Source organism: Cricetulus griseus, assembly GCF_003668045.3.
Source record: "Cricetulus griseus strain 17A/GY chromosome 1 unlocalized genomic scaffold, alternate assembly CriGri-PICRH-1.0 chr1_0, whole genome shotgun sequence".
NCBI classification, from domain to species: Eukaryota; Metazoa; Chordata; class Mammalia; order Rodentia; family Cricetidae; genus Cricetulus; species Cricetulus griseus.
The window spans coordinates 100,290,531-100,315,392 of record NW_023276806.1 but is presented as its reverse complement, the minus strand read 5'-3'; the positions used below and the strand labels follow the sequence as shown (position 1 = coordinate 100,315,392).

Below are 24,862 nucleotides of genomic sequence, written 5' to 3'. Positions count from 1 at the left end.
GCAAATGGTCCTGGGGGTATAAGAAAACAGGTGCAACAAACCATGAGGAGCAAGCCAGGAAGCATTCCTCCACAGACTGCTTCAGTGCCTGCCTCCGGGCTCCTACCTTGAGTTCCTGCCCTGACTTCCCTCAATGAGAAACTGTGATCTCAATGTGTAAGCCAAATAAATCTTTCCTCCCCAAATTGCTTTTGGGTTAAAATATTTTATCACAACAATGGAAAGCAAATTAGGACAGGCAGGGAACCTGAATTCCAGGCCAGCATGGGCTACATAATGAGACCGTGTCTTAGAAATAAGAACAAGCCAGGCATGAGGGCTCAAAGCCTAGTACTTACCAGGCTGAAACAGGGTGCTTTCCAGCCTATGCCATGTAGTAAGTTTCAGACTAGCCTGGCCTATAATTGCAACCCTGTTTTAAATAAAAATAAGATAATAATAATTTTAAAAAGACATGTATGGATAGAAAGAAAAGGAATTTGGGGTAAGGAAAATATCTCTCTCTGTCTCTCTCTCTGTCTATCTCTCTGTCTCTCTCTGTCTCTCTCTGTTTCTCTCTCTCTCTCTCTCTCTCTCTCTCTCTCACACACACACACACACACATACACACGAAAATCACAGATGGTGAAAAGATCTAAGGACTGCTCTGATCAAAGAGCACAAATAAGTTGACACCAATGCCAGTGTTAGGTAACTAAAGGGGAGAGGCAGATAGTGATGGGGGCTTCTTTCTGTCTGTTTTGGGTTTGCTTTCTTGAGACAAGGTCTCAGTGTAGCTCAGGATAGCCTGGAACTCACTATACAGTCCTGGATAGCCTGGAACTGGTAACAGTCCTGCTGCTTCTGCCTCCATAGTGCTGGAATTTCAGGCATGAGCCACCTTGCCCAGCTCAGAAGATGGAATCAATGGTATCATCTCACAGTCCCTCAAATGCCTACAGAAGATCCCCAGGGGCTCCTTGGTGCCTGTGACATGGCTGTATGGTTGCATTCCATAGCTTGCTGGGCTGATAACAGAACATGAAGGCAAAAAAGAATAGTGGTTAGCAATCACCTATGACAGCTAAGGAGGTAGGGCAAACGTGTCACTGTCATAGCACAGGACTGGACAATGGCCATTACGGTTGTGGCAGAGCAGAGCCATCCATCTCTGTCCTCGTCCATCATTGAGTGAGCTCTATGCAAGAGTCTCTCCCTCTTCAGACTGAAGGAGAAAAATTGTTCATGGTGAAAGTCACTATCTATGACCTAATCTGTCCTGCTTCTGGGAAAAGAGACTTTCTAAACAGACCTATCAAAGCCAGGTCACCTCTGCTTGCTGAAGTCAAGACTCCTCACTTAAAACACCCCTGTTCTAAATACTGTAGTGACTTCTGGGTGGAACAGTAAGTTAGAAACCTCCCAGATAGGCCACTGAGATGACTCATTGGGTAAAGGTAATTGCTGCACCACCCTGATAATCTGAGTTGGAACCCTGGAACCCCTGGAAAGGGGAAAGGAGAGAACAAATATTCTCACATATATAAAATAAAATAAATCTAAAAGAAAAAAGTGGCAGGAATGAACACAGACCAAAAGGAACACTTACACTCCACTGATGGCAATGTAAATTAGTCCAGCCACTATGGGAATTAGTAAGGAGGGTCCTCTTCCATATGACCCAGTTATCCATGGCATACCCATGGCATACATCTCAGAGGTGTTTGCACATCAGTGTTCATGATCAGCCATTTGTATGCAAAACCCAGACTTGCCGATTTCATGAGGAACAAAATCGAACCCGAGATAGGTTATTAACTGGTAATTCATTGGGAATATATACTCACATGAGGAATCAGTAACCAGATTTGGCACTCCGAGAAGTCAGGACCCAGATGCTTCCAGGAGCTGGCTGAACCCTGAGAGAGAGCGCTAAGCGCCTCTGGTGCTCTCTCTTTATCCTACCCTCTACATACTCAAATGGGTGTGGTCAGCAGTATAGGTAACCAGGGTCTTTCCCTACACCCCTTCACTAGTACTTTTTGTTAATAGGCAAACTTAAGTATTAATAATGATCAACAGAATGATAGGTCTCTTCATCCTTGATAAAAGAGTAATACAACTGAGTTAGGCAGGCTTTAGAAAAGATGAACTATATTGTAAAGTAAATTTCACTAAAGCATAATATTAAATATATGATGTTTAATATGATGGAGTGTTACTGGATAGAGCAACCACACTCTAGGAGTAGATGGCCAACACAAAACAAACTCAACTGTATTTTTGTGGATTTTTTTGTTTTGTTTTGTTTGGTATTTTCTTATCTTACTGGTCTTTGGCTTATTCGTTGTTTTAGTTTTTGTTTTGGTGTTTTTGTAGGGGGGATTGTTTATTTCTGCTTTGAAAGAGAGAGAAAGAATATAAAGTTGGGTGCATAGGATAGTAGGGAAGACCCGAGAGCCGTGAGGGGAGGAAAAACATGACCAAGTGTGTTATATAAAAACCGTTTGCTAAGGCCAAGCAGTGGTAGCACACAGCTTTGATTCCAGCACCTGGAAGACAAAAGCAGGCAGATCTCTGAGTCTGAGGCCAGCCTTATCTACAGAGCAAGTTCTAGGACAACCAGGGATACCCAGAGAAACCCTATAGGGAGGAGTTAAATTTAAAAAGAACAAAGGTTAGAGAGAACAGTTCTGCGACACAGGCTTTTTTATTTTCCTAGTAAATCCACTTTTGTTTTAATGAGAGCCAGTCTGAATGAAGTTCTGCAGATCATGTAAGAATGCCTTCATTCTCACGGGGTACGTGATCCAAGCGAAAACTGGACCTCATCCAAGAGTGATCACATTCAGAACTCTGGGAATTATGAAAGGTTCTTAAATGTATGCTGAAGAAAGTCAAGGGTGGACTAGTCTGAGGGAAATGAGAAAGACACTGACCTATTAGAAGCCAGCCAAGTCAGTAGCCGTAACATACTGCACCCGCCAGGATTTTACCAGACAGATTTGCCAGACTGAAAGAGAGATTTATTGCAAGGACTTGGCTTATGTAACTGTGGATCAGCTAAGCAGGTCCAAAATCCATAGGGCAGATGGCAGGCTGGAAGCTGCAGACCTCATGGAAACTTCCAGTTCTGTTTTTAAGGCAGACTAAGTCTGCCTTCCAGATCAGTGACCATCATTCCCTTTTCCCAAAACTGATGGATTGTATAAGTACAAAATTACCTCACAGCGACACCTAAGTTAGTGGGGGGCTGAACAAATATGGATTATAGTCTAGTCAAGTTGGCTACCAAAAATTATTAACAAATTGCTAGTGTTGTTCAGTGTGCTAACAAGCAGATTGCAAAGATGAAAACTAACTACCTTTGACCCAGTTTGGCTAGCAAAGCACAGAATAGAGAGTTCCACTGTAGGGATGGAGTGAGAGGTGGAGAACTTCGTGCAACCTGAGTCAGGAGCCCACCTATGCTGCTTCCTTGGCCTTCCTATGTCTTAACTGCATCAACAGTAAAATAACAGGACCTGCCTCATCTCAGCTGTGACGCTTAAAGTGGTAAAGTGCATAGAACACTACTAGAAACATAGCAAGTAGTTAAGTGTCAACACTCATCACTGGCATTACCTGGTATGACTCCTGGGGGATGGGTAAACTTAATCCTGGAGTATGTGCCAGGCATAAGAAATAGAAAGTACAAAGGCACAAAGGCATACCTGTTATGCCTGAAGAACAGCCAACGAAGCCAGGACACGCACTGGTGAGAAAGAACCAGGTTGGATCGGTTGGTTCCAGGCGGTCTGCAAGACAGTGCTGAATGCTGTGGAAAAGAACAACTTTGTTCTGCAGCAAGAAGTCTTTCCTTACACACACACACACACACACACACACACACACACACACACACACACACACCAAATCCTCAAATTCTTGGAATCCCAGACTTCAGCTACCAAGGAGCATCAATGAGGCTACATGTGAATATTACTTCATCTTTGAGGCACTGAGTGTCTGTTCTGTGAGTCTGCCCCCCACAAACAGTCATCTTTACACAGCTATGGAGGATTGGTTCTCAGACTTCCCAAAATCCTGGGATACCCAAGTTCCTCTTAATGAATAGTGACTCGGCACATGACTCAGCCAGGAGAGCACTAGCACAGCAAACAAGAAGGCCTGGTTTCCTTCCCCACTGCCATATAAAGTGGGCAGCCCACACATGTTATCCCAGGACTTAGGAGGTAGAGGATAAAGTTCAGTCTCTGAGGCTAGCCAAGGACACATGGGTCTCTGTCTCAATAGAAAAGCAAAATAAAACCACCCCTGGGTGAGGAGCTATTAATAACTGATGGCTCCTGGGGGAGACAAAGACAGTTTTCTGTAAGAGTGTGGCCTCTGGTGGTTTGACCACCATCCAGTGGATGGCCCCATACCCATAGAAAAATGGGTAGCAGAAAACTGGACTCTGTGGGTTATTTTTTTTTTAAGAAGACATGAAGTTGGAAGGGACAGGAAGTGGATCTTGCAGGAGTTGAGGATAATTACATTATATTGTATGCAGTTCTCAAAGAGTAAAAATATATTTTAAAATGGATAAAATAAAAGGGCTTCCATATAACCTACAAACATCCACCTATGTTCATTTTATGTGTGAGGTGCTTTGCCTGCAGGTATGTCTGTGTGCTACACAATTACCTGGTGCCCCTGGAAGACAGAATAATGCACCAGATCTCTTGGATCTAGAGTTCGAGAGAGTTGTGAGTTGTTATGTTGGTGCTAGGAATTGAACCCAGGTCCACTGGAAGAGCAACCAGCAGTCTTAACCACTGATCCATCTCTCCAGCCCCAACCTGTGTTCTTTAAATCATCTCTAGATTGCTATAATACATAATGTAAATGCTTATTGAGTTGTTATGCTCTATTATTTCAAAAACAGTAAGGAGAAAAGTCTATATAGGTTAATACAAATACTTGGTCAAATGTTTCCCAAGCTATTTTTTGAACCCACAGATGTGGGATTAATATGTCCAAGCATTCCATAGAGACATTAATGTGAGTTTTCCATTCAATCTTGGTAGCAATTTACTGATACCATCATGGATGGGGCAGGACTCTAAACATAATCCTGAATGCAAGACCTAACACCACTTCAGTTCTTCATGCAGGATCAGGATGGCTAAGCCATATCAAAACCATCTGATTACAGACAAGTAAAATCATACAGACCCAATGAATCAAAGATAACTGATTGTCTCCACAAATCCATTCTCTCTACCTGGCTATATGACCATGTTATAATGTACAGACTGCATTTCCAGGCCCTTCTCATGTAGATGAAGCCAGATAATTTGTCACCAATGCAACATGAGCCTAAGTGATATATGCCTCTTCTAGACATATATGCTTGGACCTTAGAAAACTCACATGTGTACTCCCTCTTCTATGTCCCTCTTCCCTCAACCAGTAATACTGGCTTTTTTTTTGTTTTTGTTTTTGTTTTTTCAGACAGGGTTTCTCTGTGTAGCCTTGGTTGTGCTAGAACTCGTTGTGCTAGAACCAGGCTGGCCTCAAACTCATAGAGATTGATCCTCCTGCCTCTGTCTCCTGAACACTGGAATCAAAAGCATGCACCACCACCAGCAGCTTTTTTTTTTTTTAAAATACAGGGTAGCATGTGTGGCAGGCTGGCCTTAAACTCACTGTATACCTGAGGATGATCTGAAACTCCTGATCCACCTGTCTCCAACTAACCTAGTGCTGGAATTACAGATGTGCACCACCATGCCCAGCTCAGCTTCCTACACAAAACAAAACAATGAATATAATTAAATTCCCAGGCAAATGACCTCGTCCAGGAAACACCCAAGTCCCTGCTACTGCCTCAGCAACAATTCCCAGTACCAGAGTCCTAAAGGTACCTGAGATACCTGTGACTGCTCTAAGGGGACTGGGATTAGAAGGTGGGAACGAGACAGGACTTAAAGAGGAGAGACCAGGGATTGCAGCTGAGGTGGGGCCGGTACAAACAGAGTCCAGTGTGAACCAGTGTGGGTCACCTATGAGGGTTCACCCCTATCATCCCAGCATTCAGGAAGCTGAGGAGGAGGATCAAGAAATTGTGCCAGAGCCTGGTGATGGTGGCACGTGCCTTTAATTCCAGCACCTGGGAGGCAGAGGCGGGCGAATCTCTGAGTTTGAGGCCAGCCTGTGCTGTAGAATAAACTTTTTGTACACTGTGACTAGGTGTCACTCAGATTGACTTAATAAAAAGCTGAACAGCCAGCCGGGCTTTTCCCCAGCACTCGGGACGCAGAGGCAGGCGGATCTCTGTGAGTTCAAGGCCAGCCTGGTCTACAGAGCTAGTGCCAGGACAACCTCCAAAGCTACACAGAAACCCCGTCTCAAAAAAAAAAAAAAAAAAAAAAAAAAAAAAAAAAAAAAACAAAAACAAAAAGCTAAACAGCCAATAGCTAGGCAAGATTTTCAGGACAGAGAGAATGCTGGCAAGAAGGGCAGAGAAGCCAGACAGATGAGGGATGAGTCGGACACACAAAATGGGATAGAGTTAAAAGCCACGTAGGTTAATTTAATTTATAAGAGCTAGCTAAAAACAAGCCTAAGCTATTGGCTGAGCATTCATAATTAATAAGAAGTCTCTGTGTCTACAAAGATGACACCAGCTAACAATCTAAGCAACAAAGGAGAGGCTACCTTAAATGCCCTCCCCTGATAATGAGATTGATGACTGACTTATATGCTACCTGATAGTCCTCATCCAGCAGCTGGTGGAAGTAGAAGCAGACAGCCACAACTAATCACTGAACTGAACTGGAATCCAGATGCAGAGAAGGATGAGTGAAGAGCAAAGGGGTCCAGACCAGCGTAGGGGAAGCTGTAGCCACGCCTTCTTAGGGGCTGGCTACAGGAGTACCTGGGCAGGCTTGTGAGGGCATGGTCAGAGTGAGTAGGGGGTCTGCGTTTTCGTTTTCGGTTTCTCTTTGCTTCTTGCTGTACAGACTACCACTGGCTGGCTGGTTCGCTCTGTAAGTAAGGCTTTTCCCTATTAAATACCCTTATATTTCTACCTGACTCCATATTGGTAATTTCCTACTATAGACCAGGCTGGTGAAACCCACAGAAACAGCTGACCTGAACATTGGGGAACTCTTGCTCCCCAGTCTGATAACTGGGATACCAGCATGGGACTGATCCAGACCCCAGGAACATGGGTTTCATTGAGAAAACCTCGGAAATCTACAGGACCTCCTGTAGTAATCCAGTACTTATCCCTAGCATAGGTATGGACTTTGGGAGCCCATTCCACATAAAGGAATACTCCCTGAGCCAAGACACACAGGGGTGGGCCTAGGCCCTATCCCAAAAGATACAATAGACTCTGATGACACCCTATGGAAGGCCTCATCATCCAGAGGGAGCAGAAAGGATCAGAAAGGATATGTGATAGGTAGAGTTTTAGAGTTTAGGGTGGTGGTAGGGGAGGACGGGGGCGGGGGGGGGGTCATGTAAAACAATCTTTTTCTAATTCAAATTTTAAAAATGTAAAAAAACAAAAAAAGTCTCTGTGTCAATATACACTGAACTGAACTCTGGAACTTAGTTGCAGAGAGGGAGGAACGAAGATCAAAGGGGTTGGTACCAGGGTGGTGAAACCCACAGAAACAGCTGACCTGAACAAGGGCCTGGGAGGTCAGTACAGGACTGATGCAGACCCCTGAACATGGATGTCAATTAGGAGGCCTCCTCACTCTGGAGGGCCCCTGGTAGTGGATTAGTTTTTTTTTACCCTGGTATAAGAAGGGATGTTGAGAGCCCATCCCATGTGAAGGGATGCACTCTCGGCCTGGACATATGGGGGAGAGCCTAGGCCCAGCCCAGGATGATGTGGTAGACTTTGGGGAGCCCCCGTCGAGGGCCCTACCCTGCCTGGGAAGTGGAGGGTGGATGGGGTGGAGGGTAGGTTGGGGGGAGGGGAGAGGGAAGGGTGAGGGAGAAGGGATTGACATGTGAAGCAAGCTTGTTTCTAATTTGAACTAATAAAAAAAAAATTTAAAAAAAGAAGTCTCTGTGTCATGATTTGGAAGCTGGCTGGTGGGACAGAGAAAGACTGGCTACAAACCTGATGTACAGAACAGGTTCCAGGACAGCCAGGGCTACACAGAGGAACTCTGTCTCAAAAAATCAAACAAAGAAAAACAAAGAATTTGAGCCAGCCTGAGCTGCATAGCCAGACCCTGTCTCAAAAAAGAAGAAAGGAAAAAAAGAAAAGAAACCAGTGAGTTGGCTCATCATCTGGGTAATGGCACTGGTGGCCAAGCCTGACAATCTGAATTGGATCCACCCATGTGGTGGAAGGAGAAAACAGTCTCCCACAAGATGTCTTCTGACCTCCACATGTCCGCTACTACAGCAAGTGCACACAAACCATAAATAAATGTGTCCCCATTTGCTTCTCTCTTGCCGTAATAAAACATTCCAGCCAAAAACAACTTTGGAAGGAGAGAGTGATTTAGCCTATGTGTTCTCATCACAGTCTATCACTAAGCGAAGCCAGGGAGAGAGCTGAACAGGAGCAGAGGCAGGGACACCCAGGAAAGCTTCTTATTGGCTTGCTTCCCACGGCTTGCTCAACCCATTCTCACACAAGGGGCAGGGCCCTCCTACAGCTGTTGCATCTAGGTAATGCCTCCACATACTTGCTTACAGAACAAAGGGATCTCCTTAATTGAGGTTCTCTCTTGCGTCAAATTGACAAAAAAAAAAAAATAATAATAATAATAATAATAATAATAATAATAATAATCAGATATTGTGGCTGGTCAAGGGCAATGAGTTACCTCAATAGCAGCACTAAGTCCATTAGAGACAGGGCTGGCTCCCTGCTCACCTCTTACTAGCACTTGACTGATCCTTTCAAAGCAGATACACCTGGATGTTTTATCATACCAAGCAGCAACACAGTGTTTGTAACACCGGGATAATATCACGATACTCTAGTGTGGCTCTACTTCTACTCTAATTTACAGGCTCAGTTCCTCCTCCCCCCACCACCCAACACTCCACTCCCCCTCTCCCACACACACCCCACCCCCCAAGGCTCATGCATAACCAGCTAGAACTCACAGATTTTAAGACTTGAGTAAAAAGAAACCACTGTACATTCATATCCCTCTAAGGATGAATTTGGAGTAACCTATCACAAACCAAAATAAATAATTTTAAAAATCAAATTCAAGATATATGTTAGAAATCATAACAGAATTTGGTGTCACATACACACTGTGGTAATTATTAAACAGGAAAGATAACACGGTATAGCCCAATAATTGAGTGTTATAAAGTTTCCCTTCTGACTTAAAAAGTGGAATGAGGGCTAGAGACATGGCTCAGAAATTAGAAGCACTGGCTGCTCTTCTAGAGGTCCTGAGTTCAATTCCCAGCAACCACATGGTGGCTCACAACCATCTGTAATGAGATCTGGCGTCCTCTTCTGGCATGCAGAAGTACATGCAGGCAGAACACTGTATTCATAATAAACAAATAAATCTTTAAAAAAAAATAGTGGACAAGTGTGGACAAGACGGCTCAGTGGCTAAAGTTGTTGTCGCCTGTCCTAACAACCTAAGCTTGATCCCTGGAGCTCTCACTATAGAAGTGAGAATTGATTCCTGCAAGTTGTCCTCTGGCCTCCCCGTGTATGCCATGAACAAAAATTAAACAAACAAACATGATGTTTAGGGGGCAAGGTTTCTCTGTGTAATAGTTCTAACTGTCCAGGAACTCACTTAGTAGACCAGGCTGGCTTTGAACTCACAGAGATCCACCTGCATCTGCCTCTTGAATGCTTGGATTAAATTTGTGTGCCACCACCCAGCAATTTTAAGGGTTTTTTTTCCTAAGATTTTATTTATTTATTATGTATACAACATTCTGCTTCCATGTATATCTGCACACCAGAAGAGGGCACCAGATCTCATAACGGATGGTTGTGAGCCACCAAGTGGTTGCTGGGAATTGAACTCAGGACCTCTGAAAGAGCAGTCAGTGCTCTTAACCTCTGAGCCATCTCTCCAGTCCCCAATTTTAAGTTTTTTAATAAACTATTTTTAAACAGCATGAGGGGGGAATCCAGATATCATAAGAGAGGAAGTGGTGAGACAGAAAAGCAAAGGTCACTCAGGAAATGAACAGCAATACAGGTTTATATAATATTGTCAAGAAGGGCTAGAGAGATGGCTCATGATTAAGGGCACTGGCTGCTCTTCCAGAGGACCCTGGTTCAATTCCCAGCACCCACATGACAGCTCACAACTGTCTGTAACTGCATGATCCAACAGGCTCACTCAGACATATATGCAGGCAAAACACCAATAAAATTAAATTAAATTATTTTTCCTGTTTTATTTAAATTAGAAACAAGCTTCATTTACATGTCAATCACAGTTCCCTCACCCTCCCCTCTTCCCCTGCCCCTCACCAACACCCTATCCCACCCCCTTTCTGCTCCCCAGGGAGGGTGAGGCCTTCCATGGAGGATCTTCAAAGTCTGTCATAATCATTTGGAGCAGGGCCTAGACCCTCCCCCGTGTGTCTAGGCTGAGAGAGTACCCTCTATGTGGAGTGGGATCCCAAAGTCCATTTATGTACTAGGAATAAATACTGATGCACTTCCAGAGGCCCCATAGATTAACCAGACCTCCAAACTGACATCCTCATTCAGAGGGTCTGGAACAGTCCTATGCTGGTTTCCCAGCTATCAGTCTGGGGTCCATGAGCAACCCCTTGTTCAGGTCAGCTGTTTCTGTGAGTTTCTCCAGCCTGGTCTTGACCCCTTTACTCATCACTCCTCCCTCTCTGCAACTGGGTTCCAGGGTTCAGCTCAGTGTTTAGCTGTAGGTGTCTGCTTCTGCTTCCATCAGCTACTGGATGAAGGCTCTAGGATGGCATATAAGGTAGTCATCAATCTCATCATCAGAGAAAGGCTTTTATGGTAGCCTCTCGACTATTGCTTAGATTGTTAGTTGGAGTCAACCTTGTAGATCTTTGGACATTTCCCTAGTGCCAGAATTCTCTTTAAACCTATAGTGGTTCCCTCTATGATGGTATCTCTTTTCTTGCTCTCATCTATTCTTCCCCTGACTGGATTTTCCTGTTCCCTCATGTCTTCCTCTCCCCTCCCCTTCTCCCCTTCTCTTTCTTCTAACTCCCTCTCACCTCCCCACATGTTCCCAATTAGCTCAGGAAATCTTGTCCCTTTCCCCTTCTCTGGGGGACAAAGTATGTCTCTCTTAGGGTCCTCCTTGTTTCCTAGTTTCTCTGGCGGTATGGATTGTAGGCTGCTACTCCTTTGCTCTAGGTCTAAAATCCATATATAAGTAAGTGCATACCATTTTTTTTATTTGAGTTACAAACACGATTGAATTACATGACAATCCCAGTTCCCTTTTCCCTCCCTTCCACCCTTACCACCCCCACAACTAAAACCCTGCCTATCACATATCCTTTCTTCTAATCTATACCTGACTCAACCTTTCTGCTCCCTCATGACCTCTGCATCCTTCCTCTTCTTCCCTTCTCATTCTCATAGCTTCCTCCCCCCTCTTCCCATGCTCTCAATTTGCTCAGGGGATCATGTCCCTTTCCCCTTCTCCAGGGGACAAAGTTTGTCTCTTTTAGGGTCCTCCTTGTTTACTAGTTTCTCTGGCACTGTGTATTGTAGGCTGGTAATCCCTTACTCTATGTTTAAAATCCACATATGAGTGAGTACATATCATGTTTGTCTTTTTGTGATTGGGTTACCTCACTCAGAATGTTTCTTCGAGTTCCATCCATGTTCCTGAAAATTTCAAGATTCCATTGTTTGCCCTTTCCGTGGACTCATCGCAGATCAGGTGAGCCACCCCCTGCTTTTACCCAATTCTTGTCCTAAGCGCCATCCACCCAGATCCCTCCAGGCTCGTCCCTGCTTGAAACAGACAAGCCCAGGCAGGGTGGAGCTTCCTGAATCTGGCTTGGTTCAGGACACTCTTCCTTCCCTTTCCGTGGACTCATTGCAGACCAGGTGAGCCACCCCCTGCTTTTACCCAACTCTTGTCCTAAGCGCCATCCACCCAGGTCCCTCCAGGCTCGTCCCTGCTTGAAACAGACACGCCCAGGCAGGGTGGAGCTTCCTGAATCTGGCTTGGTTCAGGACACTCTTCCTTCCCTTTCCGTGGACTCATCGCAGACCAGGTGAGCCACCCCCTGCTTTTACCCAATTCTTGTCCTAAGCGCCATCCACCCAGATCCCTCCAGGCTCGTCCCTGCTTGAAACAGACACGTCCAGGCAGGGAGGAGCTCCCCGAATCTGGGTACAGGCCACTCTTCATTCCATTCCCGGCGACCGATCCACCAAGAGGCCTAACGCCATCAGAGTGAGGAGGCTACGAGGAGAGGCAAAACCATCCAGAGCTTCGGACATTGAATTCCTGGCCCACACACACTACAGAGTAACAAGAGGAGATAGAGAGATCCTACCTGCACTCACTGGAAAAAGATATGGGAAGAAGACAGAATAAGAACCCGCTCAACAACAGAAAGACCAATATGACACCACCAGAATCTAGGGACTCCACTCCAGCAAGATCTGAAAAGCCCAACACAGTGCATGAAGAAGAGATGGACCTCAAAAATTATCTGAGCAAGATGATAGAGACCTTCAAAGAGGAAACAAGAAAATCCCTTAAAGAAATAGAAGAAAAAGTAAGCAAAAAATTACACGATATGGAGGAAAAGACAAACCAAAATATTCAAGAAATAAACAAATCTCTTAAAGAAGCTAAAGAAACCCAAGATAAAACAACCAAACAAGTGAAGGAAGCTCTTGAAACAGTTCAAAACATGAAAGCTGAATTAGACACATTAAAGAAAACACAGAATGAAGCGATGCTGGAAATGGAAAGGTTGGATAAACGATCAGGATCTAAAGATGTGAGTATAACTAATAGAATTCAAGAGACAGAAGAGAGAATCTCAGCTATTGAAGACTCGCTAGAGGATATACATTCATCAACCAAAGAAAACCTCAAGACCAACAAATCCCTAACACAAAATATACAGGAAATATGGGACACCGTGAAAAGACCAAACCTAAGAATAATAGGTGTAGAAGAAGGTGAAGAAACACTGCTCAAAGGTACAGAAAACATATTCAATAAAATCATAGAAGAAAACTTCCCCAACCTACAGAAAGATATGCCTATGAAAGTACAAGAAGCTTATAGGACACCAAACAGACTGGACCACAAAAAGAAGTCCCCCCGACACATAATAATCAAAACTCCAAATCTACAGAATAAAGAAAAAATATTAAGAGCTGCAAAGGAAAAAGGCCAAGTAACATATAAAGGCAAACCAATCAGAATCACACCCGACTTCTCAATGGAAACTATGAAAGCCAGAAGGTCTTGGATAGATACACTACAAGCACTAAGGGAGCATGGATGTCAACCCAGACTACTGTACCCAGCAAAACTTTCAATCACTATAGATGGAGAAAACAAGATTTTCCATGACAAAAACAGATTTAAACAATACATATCCACAAATCCAGCACTACAGAAGGTTCTGGAAGGAAAACTCCAACCCAAGGAACATAACTACATGCACAAAAACACAGGCAATAGATAATCTAATATTGCCAAACACAAAAAGAAGCAGGAGAGCAAAATCCACACACAATGACACCACCAACAATAAATCCAAACCAAACAAGAACCAATGAACAATGGACATTAATATCCCTAAATGTCAATGGCCTTAACTTACCCGTAAAAAGATATAGGCTAACAGAATGGATACGAAGACAGAATCCATCTTTCTGCTGTTTACAAGAAACACACCTCAACTTCAAAGACAGGCGATACCTCAGAGTAAAAGGATGGGAAAAGATTTTCCAATCAAATGGCCTCAAGAAACAAGCAGGTGTAGCAATCCTAATATCTAACAAAATGGACTTTAAACTAAAATCAATCAAAAGAGATGAAGAAGGGCATTTCATACTCATCACAGGAAAAGTCCATCAAGATGAAATCTCAATCCTGAACATCTATGCTCCAAATACGAAGGCACCCACATTTGTGAAAGAAACATTACTAAAGCTCAAACCACACATAAAACCACACACACTTATAGTAGGAGACTTCAACACCCCCCTTACACCACTAGACAGGACCACCAGACAAAAACTTAACAAAGAAACAGAGGATCTGAAAGAAGTCATGGCCCAACTGGGGTTAACGGATATCTATAGAGCATTCCATCCAAACTCAAAAGAATATACCTTCTTCTCAGCACCACATGGCACCTTCTCCAAAATTGACCACATAGTAGGCAACAAAGCAAACCTCCACAATTACAAAAGAATTGAAATAACCCCCTGTATCTTATCAGACCACCATGCATTAAAGCTAGAATTCAGCAACAATACAAATGGCAGGAAACCTGCAAACTTTTGGAAAATGAATAACACCCAATTGCACCATTCCTGGGTTGAGGAAGAAATAAAAAAACAAATTAAAGACTTCCTAGATTCTAATGAAAATGCAGACACAACATACCCAAACTTATGGGACACTCTGAAAGCAGTCCTAAGAGGGAAGTTCATAGCACTAAGTGCCCACATGAAGAAACTAGAAAAAAGTCACATTAGAGAACTGACAGAACAACTGAAAACACTAGAGCAAAAAGAAGCAAACTCACCAAGGAGGAGTAGACGCCAGGAAATAATCAACCTGAGAGCTGAAATCAATAAAGTAGAAACTAGGAAAACATTACAAAGAATCAATGAAACAAAGAGTTGGTTCTTTGAGAAGATCAACAAGATAGACAAACCTCTAGCCAAACTAACCAAAAGGCAGAGAGAGAGCACACTAATTAACAAAATCAGAAACGAAAAGGGGGATATAACAACGGACACTGTGGAAATCCAGAGAATCTTTAGGTCATACTTTGAAAATCTGTACTCCACAAAATTCGAAAATCTAATGGAAATGGACAGTTTCCTGGATAAATATCACTTACCAAAATTAAATCAAGATCAGATAAACAATTTAAATCGACCCATAACCCCTAATGAAATAGAAGCAGTCATCAAAAGCCTCCCAACCAAAAAAAGCCCAGGACCAGATGGCTTCACTGCAGAATTCTACCAGAAATTCAAACAAGAGCTGATACCAATACTCCTCAAACTGTTCCGCACAATAGAAGCAGATGGGATATTGCCAAACTCCTTCTATGAGGCTACAATCACTTTGATACCCAAGCCACACAAAGATAAGAATAAGAAAGAGAACTACAGACCAATATCTCTCATGAACATTGATGCTAAAATACTCAATAAAATATTGGCTAATCGAATCCAAGAACATATCAGAAAAATCATCCACCACGATCAAGTGGGCTTCATCCCAGGGATGCAAGGATGGTTCAATATACGAAAAACCATCAATGTAATCCACCATATAAACAAACTGAAAAAGAAAAACCACATGATCATCTCACTAGATGCTGAAAAGGCCTTTGACAAAATCCAACATCCCTTCATGACAAAGATCTTGGAGAGAACAGGAATAACAGGAACATATCTAAACATGATAAATGCGATATACACCAAACCAATAGCCAACATCAAACTAAATGGAGAGAAACTCAAAGCATTTCCTCTAAAATCAGGAACAAGACAAGGATGTCCACTCTCTCCATATCTCTTCAATATTGTTCTTGAAGTTCTAGCTAGAGCAATAAGACAAGATCAGGATATCAAAGGGATACAAATTGGAAAGGACGAAGTCAAACTTTCACTATTTGCAGATGACATGATAGTCTACATAAGTGACCCGAAAAACTCTACCAGGAAACTCCTACAGCTGATAAACACCTTCAGCAAGGTAGCAGGATACAAAATTAACTTAAATAAATCTGTAGCCCTACTGTATACAGATGATAAACTCAATGAGAAAGAAATCATGGAAACATCACCTTTCACAATATCCACAAGCAACATTAAATATCTGGGGGTAACACTAACCAAAAAAGTGAAAGACCTGTACAATAAGAACTTTGAGACTTTAAAGAAAGAAATTAAAGAAGATACCAGAAAGTGGAAAGATCTCCCGTGCTCTTGGATAGGCAGAATTAACATAGTAAAAATGGCAATTCTACCAAAAGCAATCTACAGATTTAATGCAATCCCCATCAAAATCCCAACACAGTTTTTCACAGACATTGAAAGAACAATACTCAACTTTATATGGAAAAATAAAAAACCTAGGATAGCCAAAACAACTCTTTACAATAAAAGATCCTCTGGAGGCATCACCATCCCTGACTTCAAGGTCTACTATAGAGCCATAGTTCTGAAAACAGCTTGGTATTGGCACAAGAATAGACAGATAGACCAATGGAATCGAATTGAAGACCCAGATATTAACCCACGCACCTACGAACACCTTATTTTTGACAAAGGTGCTAAATCCATACAATGGAAAAAAGATAGCATCTTCAACAAATGGTGCTGGCACAATTGGATTCGAACATGCAGAAAATTGCAGATAGATCCATACTTGTCACCATGCACGAAACTTAAGTGCAAATGGATCAAAGATCTCTCCATAAACCCAGCCACACTGAATCTTTTAGAAGAGAAAGTGGGAACAACCCTTGAACAAATTGGCACAGGAGAACGATTCCTGAACATCACGCCAGAAGCACAGACACTGAGGTCTGCAATTAATAAATGGGACCTCTTGAAACTGAGAAGCTTCTGTAAGGCAAAGGACACAGTCAGTAAGACAAAACGACCACCCACAGAATGGGAAAAAATCTTCACCAGCCCCACATCTGACAGAGGACTGATTTCCAAAATATACAAGGAGCTCAAGAAGCTAGCCACCAAAACACCATACAATGAAATTAAAAAGTGGGGTGCAGAACTAAACAGAGATTTTTCAACAGAGGAATCTGAAATGGCTGAAAGACACTTAAGAAAGTGCTCAAAATCCTTGGCCATCAGAGAAATGCAACTCAAAACAACTCTGAGATACCACCTCACACCTGTCAGAATGGCTAAAATCAAAAATACCAATGACAACCTATGCTGGAGAGGTTGTGGAGAAGAAGGAACACTCCTCCATTGCTGGTGGGAGTGTGAACTTGTAAGACCACTTTGGAAATCAGTATGGCGGTTGCTCAGAAAAATGGGAATCAATCTACCTCAAGATCCAGCCATTCCTCTCTTGGGTATATACCCAAATACTGCTTGTCCATACAACAAGGACATATGTTCAACCATGTTCATAGCAGCATTGTTTGTAATAGCCAGAACCTGGAAACAACCTAGATGCCCCTCAACTGAAGAATGGAAAGAGAAAATGTGGTACATTTATACAATGGAGTACTACTCAGCAGAAAAAAGCAATGGAATCTTGAAATTCGCAGGCAAATGGATGGAACTAGAAGAAACCATCCTGAGTGAGGTAACCCAATCACAAAAAGACAAACATGGTATGTACTCACTCATATATGATTTTTAGACATAGAGCAAAGGTTTACCAGCCTATAATCCTCTACCCCAAGGAAACTAGAAATCATGAATGACTCTAAGGGATAAATGGACCCCAGGAATGGGAAATGGCATGAACTCCCGAGCTAATTGAGAGCATGAGGGTAGGGAAGTGGGTGCTGCCACAATAAGAGCACAAGATGAAGAGTAGAGGAGAAGAAATGGAGGAGCAGATATATTGAGTTGGGGGAAGAATAGAGGAGAGAGAGCAGGATGAGAGATACCATATCAGAGGGAGTCACTATAGGTCCGAGAAGAGATCTGGAACTAGGAAGATCTCCAGAGACCTATAAGGATGACACGATCTGACAGTCTGGGCAGTGGAGGAGAGTTGGCCTAGAAACCCTTCCCCTAGAATGAGATTGATGAATACTCTCTATGCTATTCTAGAGTCCTCATCCAGTGGCTGATGAGAGCAGAGACAGACATCCACAGAAATACACTGAGCTGAAATCTGGAACTCAGTTGAAGAGAGGGAGGAATGAAGAACGAAGGGGTCTGTACCTGGTTGGAGAAACCCACAGAAACAGTTGGCCTGAAAAAGGGAAAGCATATCGACCCCAGATGCTCTTTGGGAGGACAGTACAGGACTAATCCAGCCCCCTGATCATGGATGCCAATGGGGAGGCCCCTGCACTCCTGGGAGCCTCTGGAGGTGGACTGGCGTTTTGCCCTGGTGGGTGGGAGGGACTTCGAGAGCCCATCCCACTTGAAGAGATTTGCTCTGTCTCTGAACACATGGGGAGGGGCCTAGGCCCAGCACAGGAAGATTTGGTGGACTTGGTGGAGCCCTGGTTGGGGGCCTGGCTATGACAAATAGTGCTGCTATGAACATAGTTGATCAGATGTCCTTGTTGTATGAGTGTGCATCCTTTGGATATATGCCTAAGAGTGGAATTGCTAGGTCTTGAGGTAGACTGAGTTCCATTTTCCTGATGAACCGCCATACTGATTTCCAAAGTGACTGTACAAGTTTGCACTCCCACCAGCAGTGGAGGAGTGGTCCCCTTTCTCCACATCCTCTCCAGCATAAACTGTCATTGGTGGTTTTGATTTTAGCCATTCTGACAGGAGTAAGATGGTATCTTAGAGTTGTTTTGATTTGCATTTCCCTGATGGCTAACAATGTTGAGCACATTAAGTGTCTTCCAGCCATTTTAGATTCCTCTATTGAGAATTCTCTATTTAGGTCTGCACCCCACTTTTTAATTCGATTAGTTGGTGTTTGGGGGACTACTGAGATAGACAATTAATAAACGTGACCTCCTGAAACTGAGAAGCTTTTGTAAGGACACAGTCAGCAAGACAAAACAGCAGCCCACAGAATGGGAAAAGATATTCACCAACCCCACATCTGACAGAGGTCTGGTTTCCAAAATATACAAAATAAATTAGTTTTAAGAAAAGACTGTTGGGCCTTACAAATGCCTCATGTTCTCTGGCAGAAAGCCCTGCTTTACACAATATCCTTTTGTATAAAAGGGACCTAGTGTTCAGCCATGTTGATCTCAGCCATCTTCAGTTTCTGTTTTGTTTGTATCCTATGATTTCAAACACAGAGCTGCATGGTCAAAGAGATTGATTGCATGTCCCCAAAATTCATATTGGCATGTTGCATGCCTTACCTCCACCATGGCTGTATTCATGTAGGACTAGAAACTCTGTAAAACCTAGCTACACAGAGAGAGGGACAGAGAAAGAGAGACTTCTAGAAGACATTGCATGGAAAGACCATCCAGAAACACAACCACATGGAAGCATGATCTTATCTGTTAGACTCTAGATTACAAAATTACCTTTTGCTTCTTAACCCTCCCAGGCTGTGGCATTCTGTTATGGTAGAGGTCAAGGAGATGTTGTTTGTCAATGAAACAAAGACAGCATCATTTGCAACACATCCCATTATTTTATAAATCACAGAGCACTGAAATTAAATAATGTGCCATTAAGGACTGCGGACATAGTTCATTTGATGGAGTGCTTGCCTATCATGCACAAAGTTGAGTTCCATCCTTGGCATGACATAAGCTAGGCATGGTGGCTCGGGCCTATAATCTCAGCACTCAAGGAAGTAGACACGGGAGGATCAGAAATCCAGGGTCATACTCAGCTACAGAGTAAGTTCAAGGGTAGTATAGGTCACATGAGACTCTCAAAAAAGAAAGTCACTAACTAGTCAGAGATCTTTAAACATGGAAAATGTGCATCATACAATAGATGAAATAAAGAGCTAGAGAGATAACTTAGCCATTAAGTGCTGCCCTTGCAGAAGACCTGGATTTGATTCCTAACACCCACATGATGGCTCTCAACCATCTATAACTTCAGTTCTAGGGCATCTGCATGCATGTGGTGTACAGATACACACTCAGGCAAAACACTCATATAAATAAAGTAAATCTTTTTTAAAAAATGACTGAAAAAGAATTGAATGATGAAATGTTAAATGTCCTTGGAAGTACAGTCTTCAGACCAGGGAAATAGGTTTAGGTGGTCCCTAGCTAGGAGCAAAGCCTCTGTAGATCAGGCTGGCCTCAAACTCTCAGAGATCCACCTGTCTCTAGCTCCTGAGTGGTGGGATTAAAGGCATGCACCTGGCTAAGAAAAAAAGAAATTTAAACAAAACCCTACTTGTAATTTTATCCCCAAGTTGGGCCTGAAAGCTCTCATGTGTAGTCCCAACACTTTAAGTGATCTGGGTTCAAGGAAAACCTGAGCTACACAGTGAGTCCCACCCTAAACTAGACAATACAGAAAGATTCCATTAAAAAAGAAGAGAAGGAGGAGGAGAAAGAAAGAAGAAAAATGGGAAGGAGGAGGAAGAGGAGGAGGAGAAGGAGGAGGAGAAGGAGAAGTAGGAGGAGGACAAGGAGAAAGAAGAAGAAGAAGAAGAAGAAGAAGAAGAAGAAGAAGAAGAAGAAGAAGAAGAAGAAGAGGAGGAGGAGGAGGAGGAAGAGGAGGAGGAGGAGGAGGAGGAGGAGGAGGAAGCCATCGCTGCCACCACCAGTCCTGCTTGGTTATAGGAAGTGAGTGAAGGCAGAAGCAAAAGAATCAGGAGTCTAAGCCTCAGCTACAGAGTGAGCTCAAGACGACTAGCCTGGGCTTTGTAGTAAGACCCTGTCTCAAAAACACACAAAAAAAAAAAAGAAAAAAAGAAAAAGAGGGAAGGGAGGGAAGGAGGAAGGAAGGAAGGAAGGAAGGAAGGAAGGAAGGAAGGAAGGAAGGAAGGAAGGAAGGAAGGAAGGAAGGAAGGCCCTCACAAACTTGCCCACAGGACAATCTAATGGAGGCAATTCCTCAACTGAGGTTCCTTCTTCCCAGGCAACTCTAAATTTGTATCAAGCTGACAAAACTAACCATGCCAGTGTCCCTAAATACCCCACCCCCACCCCATTCAGCTAAGAAGACTCTCCAAAGTCTTTGGCCCCACCCAAAAGTATGGCAGAGGACTCCTCTCATGCTGTTAGTGCCTCCAGGTGATGGGGAAAAGCTGGGCATGTTGTCTCAGGCCTTTAATCCCAGCACTCAGGAAGCAGAGAGTTAGAGGCCAGTCTGGTCTACAGAGTGAGTTTCAAGACAGCCAGAGCTATATAGTAAGACCATGTCTCAGAAAACAAGAGAAAGAGAGAGAGAGAGAGAGAGAGAGAGAGAGAGAGAGAGAGAGAGAGAGTTGCAAGTTTGAAAATTGTTTGAAAATGTCATAATGAAATCCATTCTTCTGTGAACTTGGTTTAATAAATTAATAATAAAATAATTTTATCTTTTAAATAATAAAACAGCCCTTCTCAAATATTTTAGAAAGATAAACAATGTATCAGTGTTATAGGGCTGGAGAGATGGCTCAGAGGTTAAGAGTACTGGCTGCTCTTCCAGAGGTCCTGAGTTCAATTCCCAGCAACCACATGCTGACTCACAACCATCTGTAATGAGATCTGGTGCCTTCTTCTGGCCTGCAGGAACACATGCAGGCAGAATACTGTATATTTAAGAAACAAATAAATCTGAAAAAAAAACAATGTATCAGTGTTATAAAGCCAATATTAGACCCTGACACACAAATTTAATGAACCCCTAGTCCTGTAAGTGCATAAGTGGAGCCAGTTTGGAGGAAACCCCAGTGTGGAGGCCTTCATCGCCGAGCATTCTGCACTTCTGTCTCCCTGGCCGGTGCTGGCTTCCTCTCCAGACTGGAGGGACATTTTGACTCATTCCACACTTGGAGACACTGAGAAAGAAACAACTCTTCAGAGCCTTGCTCAAAGTTAGATCCATAACAGCTGGGTCTCAGGAGAGAGCACATGGAAAGAACAGACATGAAGATGCAACTTCAAGGCCAGGAGGCTCCTGGCTCTGCCCTCTAAGACGAGATCATTGCACATCAGTCAGCAACTGCCCACACAGGTAACAGGAAACATCAGAACCCAAAACATCTCTCTGCTTACCTAGACTGAAAATGAAAGTCAGACATTGTGGCTCACAGCTAAAATTCCTATATATGTAGCCTGGGCTACATAGGAAGACCTTGTATCAACAGGAAACAGGAAGAAGTGAGGGAGGGAGAGAGAGAGAGAGAGAGAGAGAGAGAGAGAGAGAGGGAGGGAGGGAGGGAGGGAGGGAGAGAGAGAGAGAGAGAGAGAATAAATATACAGTGACATAAGGATAGAGATGGCTCAGTGGTTAAGAGCATTGGTTGCTCTTGCAGACGACCTAGGTTTGGTACCCAGCATCCACACATAGCAGCTAACAACTATCTATAACTCCAGCCTGAGAGGATCAGAAACCCTCTTCTGGTCTCCTCACACCTGGGACACAAGCACACATGTAGGCCAAAATACACACACATAAATAAAATTTTTCTTTCACTTAAAAAGTAATTCTTTTTCATATAAAATAAATTCGGGGGCTGGAGAAATCGCTCATCAGTACTGTTCTTGCAGAGGACCCAGGTTCAGTTCCCAACACCCATGTCAGGTGGCCCACGGCTCTCTATAACTCTAATGTACAGTCTGCTTACCATCTTGCTCCAGATCTGACTTCTTCTGGGCTCTTCAGGCATCTGTACTCATGTACACATACACACATAATTTAAAAAGAAATAAATAAATTCAGGAATAAACTGAATTAGGATTAGGATAGTGTTTCCACCAAGTTGTCAGGGGCCAGAACTCAGCTCAGCCATTCTAGTCAGTAGCTCCCATCCTCAAGGTCTGAGGTGGGTAATGAGCCTGGCCATTACCATTGTATTTATCTCAGAAGAAACAGGAAAAAAGGAAGCTGGACATTGTTGGCGCATGCCTTTTATCCCAGCACTTGGAGGCAGAGGCAGGCGGATCTCTGTAAGTTTGAGGCCAGCCTGGTCTTCAGAGTGAGTGCCAGGATAGGCTCCAAAGCTACACAGAGAAACCCTGTCTCAAAAAGAAAAAAAAAAAAAAAAAAAACAGGAAAAAGGACACATCCAGAGAGATGCCTATACTTTTATTTACATCTCAGTGGCCAAAATTAGACACATATTTATCCCCAAAAGATATAAAGAATGTCTTCTTTTAGTTGGGTGACAACATGTCTAGCCAATGAGCTGGAAGAGAATGAAATGTGGGCGGCACTAAACTATCTCAGCCACAAATCCTCACACCAAAACACCAGAATAGCAGCAAAGCAAACTCCTAGTCAGCTGTGTGAGTCATCCACCTGATGACTCACTCACTCCCACCCGCAGCTTGTCAGCGCAACTGAGTTTCGAAGCGTCATGCAACTTACAGATTGCTAAAATAGTCACAGCTCTAAATGGTATGCTCTTGAATGCAAAGAGTCTACTTAGCATTTAGCACACTGTCTAAGTGTCCAAATTACATGTTTCACACCAAAATTACTGTCTCTGTCAAGCACTAAAGGTAAACGCACTTAGACATCAACCATAACTTCAGAAAGATTATTTCTGGCTCGTAGAAGTGCAGAACATTCTTCTTCGTGTTTTTTCATTCTTTTCTGTGGGTGAGATTCCTTCAATGTGTACACAGTGGTTCTGTACTCAGAGAAAACAATGATTGCAGGAGGCCAGCCTTCTAACTGCATCATTCACCCATTAGTGAAGGGAGTCAGTCAGCCACAACCCACAGGAACTGAAGGGAGAGGTGATGAGATCTAATTGCTGTCTGTTTATCTTCTGTCTGTACTTACTGGGACAAAGCTTCATTCTGTGGTCTGGGCTGGCTCTACAGCAATACTTCTGCCTTAGACTCACAAGAGCTGGGATTACAGGTATACATGAGAACTCTGGGCATAGAAATTGTTTGCTTGTTTGTTTTCCAAGGAGGGTAGAGTTTTTTTTTTTTAATTGTTATTGTTTGGGAGGTTGTAGTTATTGTTTTGAGACAGGATATCATGTAGTCTATGTTGACCTGAACGTCAGCCATACTCCTTCCTCAGCTGGGGGGGGAGGGGGTGTGGAAATAACAGCCAGCTGCTGCAATAACATTTCACCCTCGCTCTGCTCCATTTCCTTCAGGCCACAGTCTTTGGGTTAAATAACTCTATAAAAATTACATCATGACCTTTTTCAACATTTCCAAACTATGCTTTGTAGTTTACACAGAATCCAAGAATAAATGTAACCCACAAACAGTTTTAAGAATAGCCATCAAGTTCCGATCTGCTGCTGCTGCTGCAATTCTAAGTGAGTCAGAGGAAGAAGCTCAACAGCTGAGACAGTGTTAAGGAAAATGGAATGCTTCTCTTCCCAGAAATCCTGAGAAGGAACTCCCCCCTGCATATTTGAGCTGGTCATCTTCTGGGGAATTCTCTGCAGCTGAAAATAAGCCCAGAAGACCGGGAACTGCTGGTGTTAGACCCTCAGAAAGCTGAGGCTTTCAGAATCTTAGTCCAGGACGGCGGCCACCCCAAACACAGAATGGAGGCGAAAGCTTGATACAAACTGCATGAGGCTTTATTGTAGTTTTACGAGCTAACCCCATGTTAGCTCGGGTCTTTCACCCACCCGCCATGGCAGATGGCTAGAAAAAGACGGCTCCTTGGGTCTCCCAAAAGATCTTATAGGGCAGCGTAAGGGGAGTGTCTAGGGGTACGCACAGGCTCACGATTGGTGTGCTTCCAGGCTTGGAGGGCTTGCCCTGTGTTGATTGGTCAACTGGTTGTTATGGCCCATAGGCCCTCCCAGGGCGGTTGCTATGCTCTCTACGTCATTGCTGTGTGCTTGTCCGTAAAGCACACCCAGAGCCATAAAGCATAGCGCCACCAGCTAACTTCTGATTGGTT

General features: G+C 43.4%; 1 long non-coding RNA gene across 3 annotated transcripts; it reads right to left on the bottom strand.

Moving 5' to 3' along the window:
- Positions 1–338: 338 nt before the first annotated feature.
- LOC113833412 lies at positions 339–22,952 on the bottom strand. 3 transcript variants are annotated; one of them, XR_004772182.1, is made up of 3 exons: positions 22,605–22,952; positions 3,693–3,796; positions 339–412 (listed from the first exon to the last, which is right to left on the bottom strand). It is a non-coding gene; the product is annotated as an uncharacterized LOC113833412 (long non-coding RNA). The 3 variants fall into 3 exon arrangements; XR_004772183.1 differs by having other exon boundaries at positions 3,693–3,776; XR_004772184.1 differs by lacking the exon at positions 339–412 and adding an exon at positions 804–1,007.
- Positions 22,953–24,862: the final 1,910 nt, after the last annotated feature.